This window comes from Tenrec ecaudatus, chromosome 13 (genome assembly GCF_050624435.1).
Source record: "Tenrec ecaudatus isolate mTenEca1 chromosome 13, mTenEca1.hap1, whole genome shotgun sequence".
NCBI classification, from domain to species: domain Eukaryota; kingdom Metazoa; phylum Chordata; class Mammalia; order Afrosoricida; family Tenrecidae; genus Tenrec; species Tenrec ecaudatus.
Window position 1 is genome coordinate 80,213,463 of NC_134542.1, and position 12,500 is coordinate 80,225,962.

General features: G+C 40.6%; 1 protein-coding gene across 10 annotated transcripts in view; it reads left to right on the forward strand.

Moving 5' to 3' along the window:
- The window catches only part of BAZ2B (bromodomain adjacent to zinc finger domain 2B), a 388,953-nt gene that overhangs the window by 216,206 nt on the left and 160,247 nt on the right, over positions 1–12,500 (forward strand). Inside the window, exon 1 of one of the 10 annotated variants that reach the window (XM_075529676.1) lies at positions 1,394–1,632. The exons of the other annotated variants lie outside the window; for them this stretch is intronic. The gene's annotated coding sequence lies outside the window, so the exon portion shown is untranslated. Of the gene's footprint in view, positions 1–1,393; positions 1,633–12,500 lie in introns of those variants that run through there. 10 annotated transcript variants of the gene reach the window in all.

Consider the following 12,500-nt stretch of genomic DNA (forward strand, 5'->3'; position numbering starts at 1 on the left):
AAGAGCTGTTTTTAGATGGCAGGTATTTCAATGAGGAGCCAGATGGGTGCTGTGGTTGGGCACTGGGCTGCTGAGTGTAAGATTGTTAGTTTGAACCCACCACCAGCTCCCTTGGAGAAAGATGAGGCAGATTCATTTTTCAAGACTATTTTGATGAACACCAATTTTGTTGTTATAACTCTACAGAGTTATAACTTACCTGTCCTGAAGGATTGCTAAACGGAATGGTCCCAGTGGCAATGAGTTTGGACTTAGATGCTGCCTGGCCTTATTGTTGTATATAGGAATTTATAGAGAAATATAAGATTTGCCAGTTCTTAACATAGCCTACATAGTTTGAAAGCAGTGAATTACTTTATTGTGTTGGCAGAATATGTTTTGTTTATATATTCACAGGTCATTTAAACCAATCTCTAGCGTAAGCAACTGTATTAGAAACTTGCAAGGGTTAGGGGTCCGGGGGAGTAGCAGTGTTTTGGTGGTAGTGGGACTTCAGGCAAAGAAACTTGTTTTTCAAGCCAACAGTGTCGTGATTTTACAAGTGCTTGCAGCTTAGTTTCATTTTATTTTTTGAAATGAGTTTAAATAACGTACAAAATAGCTTCAAGTTTTCCAGAAGCCTGCCCTAATGAAAATACTCTGCTTTCACTAAGTGTTTTATAAATGTATATAACTGATTCAGAAACTTTTTAAAAAATATTAATTTTATTGGGGGTTCTTACAACATTCCATGCACCAATTGTACCAAGCATATTTGTACATATGTTGCCATCATCATTTTCTAGACAGTTACTTTCTATTTCAGTCCTTGGTATCAGCTCTTTTTTCCCTCCCTCCCCCTCAGAAACTTATTTTCTGTGCTCTCCTCTCACAAAGCAGTTGAAATGTACACACTTAAAAAAAATGAAGAAAATCTTTCCCTTTTCCTTAGCAGGATTTTGAAGAGCTATTTGTCTTCTTTCTTCTTATTTCCTTCTTCTTTTTACCTTATTAGCCTTGCCAGGCTTTTACAAATTCTTTGCCAGAAGTAATTCTTAAAACCTGCTTAAACGGTGTCAGTTTTCAAGCAGTTTTATTATAAACGGAGTTTATGCGTGTCAGGAATAACTCCTCCTTGGAAAAAGAAAGGAAGAAAGAGAAGTATTCTCTCTTATTGTTTGTTTTGATGTTAACGATTATTGAGCTAGGCAGGCACCTTACCTGGCTCAGTTTTGTCACGTGAGCATTCAGCTCACTGGTGATCTGAGCGCTCCACCTGCCTTTCAGTTTGTTTACCAGGAAATCAAGATGTGCAAACTGCAGGAAGTACTATTTGACCCTCTCCGACAGTATCTCATTACAATAATTGCTAATCTCTGAATAAGACAGCCATGTTTTGTGAGTAACAGAGAGAGAGGTTAGGTAGATTTTAGGTGTTTCAGCAAATAGAGCGTTGTAAATGCTTGCTTGGATTATGTTTTCACGGTAGCTTTTAAGGAAAGACATATGGTGACCTTTGGGGTCAGCAAAGCTAGGACACAATGGGAGGTATTCGCTCGTGCTTTTAACTGAAAGACCCGGCTTGCTGTGGGAGCGCTGTCACTGCTGTGAAGGGAAAGGATGACGGCTACTTCCTGACAAACCCACTCCACAGTAAGCTCTCCGCGTTCCCTGTATGTCTGTTTCTCCTGCAAATGGCAGAGTACTTGGTATTTTCTTTACCTTTTTATCACTGCCTTTTCAGATGCGCGTATCTATTCTAAATGTACCCCAAGTAGAAGTTGACGATTAGCATTAGCGTAGAAACTACTGCTTTAAGTGTGGAGATTTTTTTTTTTTAATGAGAAAGTATTTTGTTTGAGATCTTAAATCCAACCATTGAAATGCTAGGTTACATAAAGCTGCCACTATCTTGGGCACATGAAGCAAATTAAAAAATAATAATAATTATGTAGTAAACCAGATGAATTTTTCAGGTCTATTTAGGTGAACACTAATTTTATTTTTTAAAATTCTGCTTGCATATTTTGTTGTATGTTGATAATAGTTTTAATTATTAACTGCTTGTTTTAAAATTAGTTAAAAAGATCCGTGTGCCGTAAAAAGCAGTGTTAAGAATTCTGTCTATAAGAAGAGAGTAATGAGCTTTCTTAGTTTTAATCCTGAAGAGCTGACAGTTACTGTGACCCTTGGACAATCACACGAAACTGCTTACCTCCGGTTTTCTGTCTAGTATCCACATCAGGGTTAAGTAAAAGGGGTACAATCATTTATTTTTTTACACTGCTACAAAGTTTGAAGAAAATTAATTGCACAGTATTTTAGAAAATGGAGAATGGACAGAATAAAAAACAAAAGCAGGAACATATTTAGGAGTCATGGTGGACATCTTTCCAATACATAGCATTTGATTGCCTTTCACTGGAACTCTGAGTCTTGCTCAGCCCTTAGTGGTAGTATGACCGTCCGATACATGCCTAAAATGAGGAGGAGGAAGGGTGACTGCTGATCAGCAAAGAATCATAAATGTATTTACATTGTTTAACTTCTCAAAATCCCTACTATGGGACATGAAAGTATTCCTTAGTCAAGGGAGCAGGTGTGTATGCTACAGAACTAATAAATGTTGGCGATTTAAATAGTAAGGGATTTAGTTTTTATATTTTAGTCCTCTTTGGATGGTATAAAAGAAACATTATAGAATTAGGGAATCTTCACAGCATTTACCAAGGAAGGTTATTGAACCCAAGCTCTAGAAATACTTACAACTATTAAGGAATATTTTTTAAATTCCACTTTCATTGTGAGAAATAAGGTTCTTTTGCAAAATGTTTCTTGGGGTTATTTGAGGTGATTTACAATAATTTTTTTAAAAATAATAAATCATTTTATTGGGGGTTCTTACATATAACAGTCCACACATCCATTGTATCGAGAGGACATGTACCATTATTGACATCAATAATTTCTAAACATTGTATTTCTCCCTTTTTGGGTAAACGATCCGTTATTTATTTATTTATTTCAATCGTATTATTAGGGGCTCATACAACTCTTATCACAATCCATACATACATCTGTTGTGTAAAGCACATTTGTACAAACATTGCCCTCATCATTCTCAAAACATTTGCTCTCCACTTAAGTCCCTGGCATCAGCTCCTCATTTTCCCCCCTCTCTCCCCGCTCCCCCCTTCCTCATGAGCCCTTGATAATTTATAAATTATTATTTTGTCATATCTTGCCCTGTCCGACGTCTCCCTTCACCCACTTTTCTGTTGTCCGTCCCCCAGGGAGGAGGTCACATGTAGATCCTTGTAATCGGGTCCCCCTTTCCAACCCACCCTCCCTCTACCCTCCCAGTACCACCACTCACACCACTGGTCCTGAAGGGTTCATCGTCCTGGATTCCCTGTGTTTCCAGTTCCTATCTGCACCAGTGTACATCACCTGGTCTAGCCAGACTTTCAAGGTAGAATTGGCATCATGATAGTGGGGGTGGGGGTGGGGTGGAGAAAAAGCATTGAGGATCTAGAGGAAAGTTGTATTTTTCGTCGTTGCTATATCGCACCCTGTCTGGCTGGCCTCCTCCCCGAGACCCCTCTGCAAGGGGATAATTTTAAATATACATTCTTAGTGTATTCTATTGGGATCCTGGAATTGTGGTGTGTGGATTATCTAGATTAGTCAAGTTATCAAAACTTAAGAATCTCTTCTAGCTTTTTATAACAAATGAGAGATGAATTTATTGGAAGCTTAGTGTGTTCAAACCACTGAGTTATTTGCTTTGCCTGTAACACATCATTTAATATTCAGGATAATTTCATGAAGTGCAGGTACTATTATTATCCCCACTTTTATTGATAAGGAAATAACTCCATAGAGTACTTAAATAATTGGTTCAAGTTTTTTTTAACCAGTCAGTGCCAGAGCCACAACTAAAACCTCAGGAAAAATCCAGAATCCTGTGACATGCTCTTAAGCACTGGGTTTACGTTTTGGAGATAGTAACAAATGTTTGTGTTTTCAATGTAAACACTGTAGTTGCATTGTGATTCCACAAACTGTGTGTCAACTTGATGAGGCTGTGATTCCCAAGGTTGAGAATCAGTTCTTCATTTTGTGATGTGATGAAATTATCCTCCATTGAATGATGTAACAGTTTTGGGTGTGCCTCCCCAAGCTGGATTTTCCCCCTACAGCTATGAATTTAATTAATTAATTTATTTTTTACAAAACAACATTGTCACCTTCAACGTACTCTCCATTACACTTAATACATTTTTCAAATCTGCGATTCCATTCTTAGAAACACTTTTCAAAGTCATCCATTTGAGTAGCTGACAGCACCTCCCTCATTTTTTCTTCACCTTTTCTGCTTGTCAAATCGCTGCCCTTTCACATCCTTCTTCATCGCAGAAACAAAAGGAAATCCTAGAGCGAGGTCAAGTGAGTAAGGTGCATGGCAAGAAGGCATGCTGGGTTTTTGTTGGTGGTGGTTTTCTTTTTTGCCCAAAACTGGTGCACTGAGATGGCTGCGTGAGCAGGTGCATTGTCGTGGTGGCAGAACCAGTCCCCTGTCTGCCACAAATCAGGCCTTTTTTTGTCGCACACTGTGTTGCAATCCTTTTAGCATCTCTAAATAGAAAGCTTGCTTAATAGTCTTACCTGGTGGAACAAACTCCAAATGCCCTATCCCCCTCACATTAAAAGAAAGAGAGAGCAGTGTCTTGATCTTTGATTTCACTTGATAAGCTTTTGAGGGGTAAGGTGAGGATGGCATCTTTTTTTTAATCATTTACTGGGGGCTCCTACAATTCTTAACACAATCCATACATACATACATTATGTAAAAAACATATGTTGCCATCATCATTCTCAAAACATTTGCCTTCTACTTGAGTCCTTAATATCTGCTGTTCGTTTTCCCCCTCCATCCTCACTCCCCGCCAGAGGATGGCATCTTTCACTGGGTTGAATGGTGTTTGCTTTCAGGGTCATAAGAATAGCACCATTGTCTCCTCACCAGTAATGGCCTTGGAAAAAGAAGTTTGGGGCTCTCTGGAGCTGTTTTCTCAAAGGCATGTTTCTACTCTACGCTCATTTTTTCCTTGTCAGTTAGAACCTCGAATTTTCCATTAAAATTCACTGAACGGAGCTCCCAAGATAGTCAGATAACTTCCCCATCTCTTCAATGATCCACTGTCGGTTTTCAAGAACAAGTGCACGGATTTTGTCAACATTTTTGTCCATTCAGGAAGTTGATGGATGTCCAGAATGAGGTTTGTCATCAATTGACATTTCACATTATTTGAAACGAGAAAAAAATACTCAGACACTTGAATTTTTGCTATATTGCTGTTTCACCATTACAATAGTTTCTGTGGCATTTTTCCCCAAACAGGAAACAAAATTTCGCACCCTCATGCTGCTCTCTGAAATTGACCATCACAAAGAATGAGATTTGAGCAAAACTGCTTTTACAAAAAAATTCACTGTGACTAGAGAGAACCTTCCCAGGTGATGTCACTAGGTGAACTAACTCATAGTCAGTTGCTTGATGCTTGCCTAGAAGGAAAATTCCATACTTTTGTTTTTGTTATTTTGGGGAGGAGACCCCCTACCTAGTATGTTGTATGTTACTCTTAACTCTTTTTAAAATCATTTCATTGGGGGCTCATACAACTCTTATCACAAACCATATATACATCCATTGTGTCAAACAGATTTGTACATTTATTGCCCTCATCATTCTCAAAACATTTGCTTTCTACTTGAGCCCTTGGTATCAGCTCCTCATTTCCCCCCTCCCTCCCTGCTCTCCCCTTACAAACCCTTGATAAATTATAAACTATTATTATTTTCTCATGTCTTACACTGTCCGACATCTCCCTTCATCCACTTTTCTGTTGTCCATCCCCCAGGGAGGAAGTTATATGTAGATCCTTATAATTAGTTCCCCCTTTCTACCCCACCTTCCCTCCACCCTCCTGGTATCATCACTCTCTCCACTGGTCCTGAGGGGCTCATCTGTCCTGTGTGTTTCCAGTTCCTATCTGTACCAGTGTACATCTTCTGGTCTAGTCAGATTTGTAAGGTAGAATTGGGATCATGATAGTTGTGGGGAGGAAACATAAAGAATTAGAAGAAAGTTGTATGTTTGATTGTTATACATTGTACCCTGACTGGCTCGTCTCCTCCCCCAAATCCTTCTCTATGGGGATGTTCAGTTGTCTACATATGGGCTTTGGGTCTCTACTCCGCACTTCTCCTCATTCACAATGATGATTTTTCTTTGATGCCTGATCCCTGATCCCTTTGACACCTCATGATTACACAGGATGGCGTGCTTCATGCATGTGGGCTTTGTTGCTTCTTAGCTAGATGGCCACTTGTTTATCTTCAAGCCTTTTAAGACCCCAGATGCTATATATTTTGTTAGTTGGGCACCATCAGCTTTCATTACCACATTTGCTTGTGCACCTGCTTTATCTTCTGTGATCTTGTCCAGAAGGTGAGCATCATGGAATGCCAGTTTAATACAACAAAGTGTTCTTGTACTGAGGGAGCACTTGAGTGGAGGCCCAATGTCCATCTGCTACTATAATACTAAACCTGTAAATATATGCACATAGATCTATTTCCCCCTCCTCATATATAAATGTGTTTAAATATGTACTTACTCTTAACTATTGTATGCCAACTAGGATTGGCTGTAACTTGAATCACTGTCTTACAAAAGGATATATATAACCCTGTCCCACCATCATTCAAGCCACTTTCTTACTCAGGATACCACCCTTAAAGCTACAGTCTTGCTTGTTGGGCACCACTGCTGAATCATTTCTAGCTTACAGCTGTCCTATAGGACACAGAGCTGTCCTATAGGGTCTCCAAGGCTATATATCTTTGTAGAAGCAAACAACCTCCTCTTTCTCCAGCAGAGCAGCTGTTAGGTTTGAACTGCCATCTTTTTGGTTAACATCCCAATATTTAACCTGCTGTGCTACCAGGACTTCTGCTTGATCTTAAAAGAGATAAAAGAAGACCAAAGCCAGCAGAGTAGAAGGACTTGACTGCCATTCAAAGAAGAACTAGAGCAGAGTGTATCCTTGGAACAGGTGCTTCCTGCAGGGCCAGATTGATGCAAAGATGCCTGGAGATTTCCAGGGAACATCTTCCTCCAGAGCTGACTTAGAGATCCTGCTCGAGCTGATACCCTGAATTCAGGAAGAATAAGTTTGGTTGCTAAGCCATCGACTTGTGGTATTTTTGTTCTAGCAGCACGAAATAACTAAGAGAGTTTTATTTTTCATTTCACTTACCAAATATTATGGTGTACCTACTAAATATTTTTGGCACTGTAAAGAAGTACTGAGAATTACAGTGGAAAGCAAAACAAAATCTTTTGTCTCAGAGACAGAAAATAACAGGAGCCTGGGTAGTGCAAGCAGTTTGTAAGCAGCTGCTTTGATGAACCGCTTCAGTAGCATCACACCCCAGAGAGCCCTGTGGAGTGTTTCTGGTCTGAGACAAGGCCCATGAAAGGGGGCTGGCCCAGCAGCAGTGACCAACCACAGGAGAAGAGGATAGGATGCCACTGGTGGCCCAAAGGAGAGGACCCTAATATATTCCTTTAATCACTTGTTAGTGTGTGTGTGTGTGTGTGTGTGTGTGTGTGTGTGTGTGTGCGCGCGCGCGCGCACTTGTTGGTGGAATGACTCCTTCAAAGATCTTCGCTCTATGGAAGGTGATGGTATGGAGAAAAGAATACGTAGATAAGAAGGATGTGGTAGTGGTCATCACTGATTTGGGACGATTTAACATTGTAAACATTGAAATGCTTGAGGTATCCAGGAAGTTAGCATTTTGGATATTAGTTATTATTATTGTAATACATTGATATCCTTGGAATATAAAGTGTTGTAGATCCGTGACCCATTTATTGGTGTCTTTAAAATTCTGATACAGCTTTCTGTACCTGTTAGGAGCACTCCCTCAACCCCTGGTTCCCGAGAAGTGAATCCGAGCTAGTGCTGTTGGAGTCCAGTTCATACACATGCAGCCTGTGGTCTGGGCCTGGCTCTGTAGCCCGTGCAGGGCTGCACTCAAGCACTCTATCAGTAATGCACTTGCCCCTGTTCTTAATTCTTATGAAGTACTTCCTCCCCTCCCTCCCCCCCATGCCACCAAAGGCCAGTGCAAACAGTGCCTTCTGAGGGGGATGCTTGGCCAGTTCAAAACAAAGCAACAAAATTAGCGCAGAAGGTGGTGGCGAATGTTGTTTGGGATTCCATCGTGATGATGTGGAATAGATTATTTCAAAGGACACAGGATGATAGGGCTTATGATGAAGAAGTTTTAAGAAAATGGAAAACTATATTGGGTAAAAAAAAAAAAGGCTGGGAAAGTTACGCCAAGGAATCTCTTTCCATTGGAGGGCAGTGTACCTACTCCCCCCTTGAAGGTAGCCACGACCTTCTCCTGAGCAGTCCGTCCCCCGTCCTCCCTCCCCCGAGAAAACATAGCTCATCTAGCCCAGATTCCTGATCTTGCCCCCCTGCAAGCTTCGCTTGGTATCTAAAACTCAAAAGACCATTCAGGGAACATGGTTTGCATCTGTGCTGAAACGGACCTTTGGAAGGGTGTAAATGGAAGCGCAGAGACTCCCTCAGGCAAGGGGCGGAGAAGTGCACAGCTGGAGGGAGGGAGGGATGTCCAGAAGAGAAGCAGTGGGTTCGCAGTTTTGTATTTTTGTTTAACAAAAGTGTGTGGCAGCACGTGTTGCTCGGAAGTGCTCAGCCAATCGCACCTGGCCGTCAAAGTCCTTCTAATATGCTTCGGCCTAGGAAATCCCAAAATCAAACTTGGGAGAACTATTTGTGAATTGTATCTTAACTTACTTTGTCTCCGCAGAAACAATCCCTCCCCCTCTCTTTCTGGGAGGCTGATTTCTGAGGAAGTTTACTGACTTTATATTTCTGTTCTATTAATGTACCATGCTATCCAAATCTGTTCTGATTCATTTCTTTAAAAAAATTCCTTATTTATCATCCTTCTTCATTTTTCACATCCTAGTCTTTTCCCAAGTGTAACTTACCTGAATGGCACCGGGAACCGAGCCTTTGGCAGTAAATTAAGAGAATCTTTACACAAGCCTCTTATGGAAACATAAATTTGGTTGGCCTCCATATTACCTTTTTTATTATAACTACATTGACTTTGTAATTTTTAATTTAAATAATCATGCTCAGAACTAAAATTATACATCCAGAACACTTCTACATTGTATAAAAATATATTAATGCATCTGTTAATGTGTACTTAATTTTATTTTTTTGACAGTGTTTTGTTTTTTATTCAGTTGGGGAAAGATGTCTAGTAATGAAAACCTTCTTGGCTAGAAGTAGCTACCTTTTGCTTAATGTTAATAATTATACTGTATTAGATCTGTTATACTTTTTATTAATTGGCATATCCAGGGAGTGAGCATTCTGGTGAAATTTTTCCCAAATGCTTGTTCGTACCTTAACCTTTATAGGGAACATTTTACGTAACGTATTTGTCTGAGTATAAAATGGAACTTTTTTTATTATTGACAACTGAGTTCTGATTTGACAATTCGAGGTGCTACTAATCTAGTTCAGTATACAAAGTACAAATACTAAAGATTGATCTTGATTTCATAATTTGAGCACCTAATCTAATTTAGTAAACACAGCATAATCAATTAGCTGTTAGGTTTCTCTCTCCGGCCTAAATCTCAGCCTCGGTCCTTGGCTCCACGTGAGAAAGATTTCATGCCGAAGCCGGGCTCGTGATCCAAGTGAATTTAATGAAAGTTCAAAGAAGCATCAGGTTTTACGCGGCACCCATAGGATTCCTTTGACCATGCGGCCTGGCAGAGACTGTTCCGGGACACGCAAGGATCTCTCCCCTCCCACGAAGACGACCAGACCACCCAAGCAAGCCAAGACCAGGGGCAAGAGCCCCTCCCTTCCGATCCCTGCCTTTTCAAAGGTTCCCGGGGAGGTATGGTGAACGACCCCCAGGTCGATCCCATTGGCTGAATTGCAATCACCTGGCCCAGGTGGGCTGCTCCAGGTGTAACGCCCATCTGGGCCCACCGGCGGGAAAATCCAGCTTTTGTCCTTTGCTGACTCTCCTGGGCATGCGTAAATGGACTTCCCAATTCCCTAGGCTAAGCTACCTAACATAGCTAGTACATAACAGTAATTTTAAAATGCCAGACGTGTTGAAAGAAGTATAATTGCTAAATGAATCATACGCATACGTACAATACTATATTTTCGTAATGGAAGTAACACTAGAAGGACCAAGGAAGTAAGCTCTCAGGAGAAGGGGTCTGCTCAAGGATTTCCAGCATTACTTTGTACTCTGTGATGTCATAGAGTGTGTACAGGTTAGACTGAAGGCATACTCGCATCGCCATGCTCTCGCTGTTTCGGTTCAAAGACTCGAAAAGCCATGCATGCTAAATGTGGGGACATGTGTATACTTTTAAATGAATTTAAAGAAAAATAGAGGAAAATACTATCTGTTTTCTGTAATCCCCATTTTTCTGTCATTTGTACAACATGGTCACTGAACTGAGAGTTTTCAGTACCTGGGGACACTTGTAAAAGGATAAGCGAGGATATTTTCACAAGTAATGGGTGTATTTCTTTCCACCTTATAGATTTCAAATTTTAATGGCTTACTTTCACATTCAAAAATTAAGTTGCTTTTAATTATTGCTAAATGGATACCATGATGTCTATGACTTGTTTTATTAATGATTGAATGGATGTATTTTTTTTAATTTAATAAATCTTTTTATTGGGGCTTATACAACTCTTATTACAATCCATACATACATCAATTGAGCAAAGCACCCTTATACATTCGCTGCCCTCGTCGTTCTCAAAGTTCGCCTTCCACTTGGGTTCCTGGAATCAGCTCGTTTTCCTTTTTTTATCCCTCCCCCTCCCTTCCCGCTCCCCCCTTCCCCCTGCACCCTTAATAGTTTATAAATAATTATTTTATCCTATCTTACACTCCCCGGCATTTCCCCTCACCCACCTTCCCATTGCCCTTCTCCCAGAGAGGAGGTGACACATAGATCCCCAAGATCAATTCTCCCTTTCTACACCCCCTTCCCTCCCAGTGTCGCCACTCCCACTGCTGGTCCCGAGGGGTTCGTCCGCCCTAGATTCCCTGTGTTTCCAGATCCCTACTGCACCACTGTGCATCCTCTGGTCTAACCAGGTCCGCAAAGTAGAATTGGGATCATGATAATTGGGAGGGGAGGAAGCATTCAAGAACTGGAGGCAGGTTTTGAGTTTCATTGTTGCTACATTGAACCCTGAGTGACTCATCTCCTCCCCACTACCTCTCTGCAAGGGATGGCCAGCTGTCTACAGATGGCCATTGGGTTCCCATCACGCACCCACTCTCATTCACGGTGATGTGATCCCCCCGCCCTTTGTTGTTTGAGACCTGGTCCCAAATGTATTTTTCTTTGTACGTTTTAACATTGATATTTGTGTTAGTCTGGGTTGACTAGAGAAACAAATCTAGTGACACCCACGTATGTTTAAGAAAGAGCTTTATATCAAAGATTAATAGTATAGCAAGAAAACACCGCAGCCCAGTCCAGATCAAGTCCATAAGTCTGATATTAGCCCATAAGTCTGATATTAGTCCATAAACCTCACTTCAGAGTCATACAGTCCCGTGCAATGAGGCAGAGTGCTGGACGGTCACTGGTTGGTGGGTCAAAAGTCTTGTGAGTCCAGTGGTGGTGGAGGTGATGCAGGTCTCCGCTGTCCGGTTCACTCATGTCTCCGAGTGGCTCCACATGGCTTGTGAACAGGAAAATAAAGCAGAGAGACTGAGTGTGTGTAGCCTGCTTCCAGGAAGAAGGAGAGGAAGTTCCCAGAATCCTCATGAGAAGGCCACGCCCACAAGGAGGCATCACTAGGCTGTGACCTGATCTTCAGACTATATTCCACCCCTGTACTTATTTACCAAATTCACCTGAAATTATGTAACTACCACAATATTTTGAAACTCAGAGAGAGAATACTATGGGCTTTTTAGTTGCCATTTTTGACAGGACTCTTAAAAATGTAAGCTTGGAGCTCAAAGTGAATTAAGAGAACAGTGTTTGCCTATCTTTTCATAGTTCAGTGATGGTCTTATTTCACTGACTTAGTGGGTTCCTGTGACCCACTAGGAAATTAAAAAGTAATATAGATGAAGAAAAGTTTTTCATCAAATTCTAAATTTCTTTAAGAGACTATGCTAGTATCAGAAGCAGAAGTAATAATACTGAATTATGCTTGTGTTTAAGAACATCAGAGAAGTAAGTTCTGCAAATAAAAAGATTAATTGTAAGCTTCCTTTAAATTTTTCTCAGGAGTGTATATAAGAATATTTGATGCATAAAGAATTTGAAAGAGCTGGAAATTTTGAGAAAATTGACAAAGACTAGCTCATAGAATCATTAAAAAAACTTC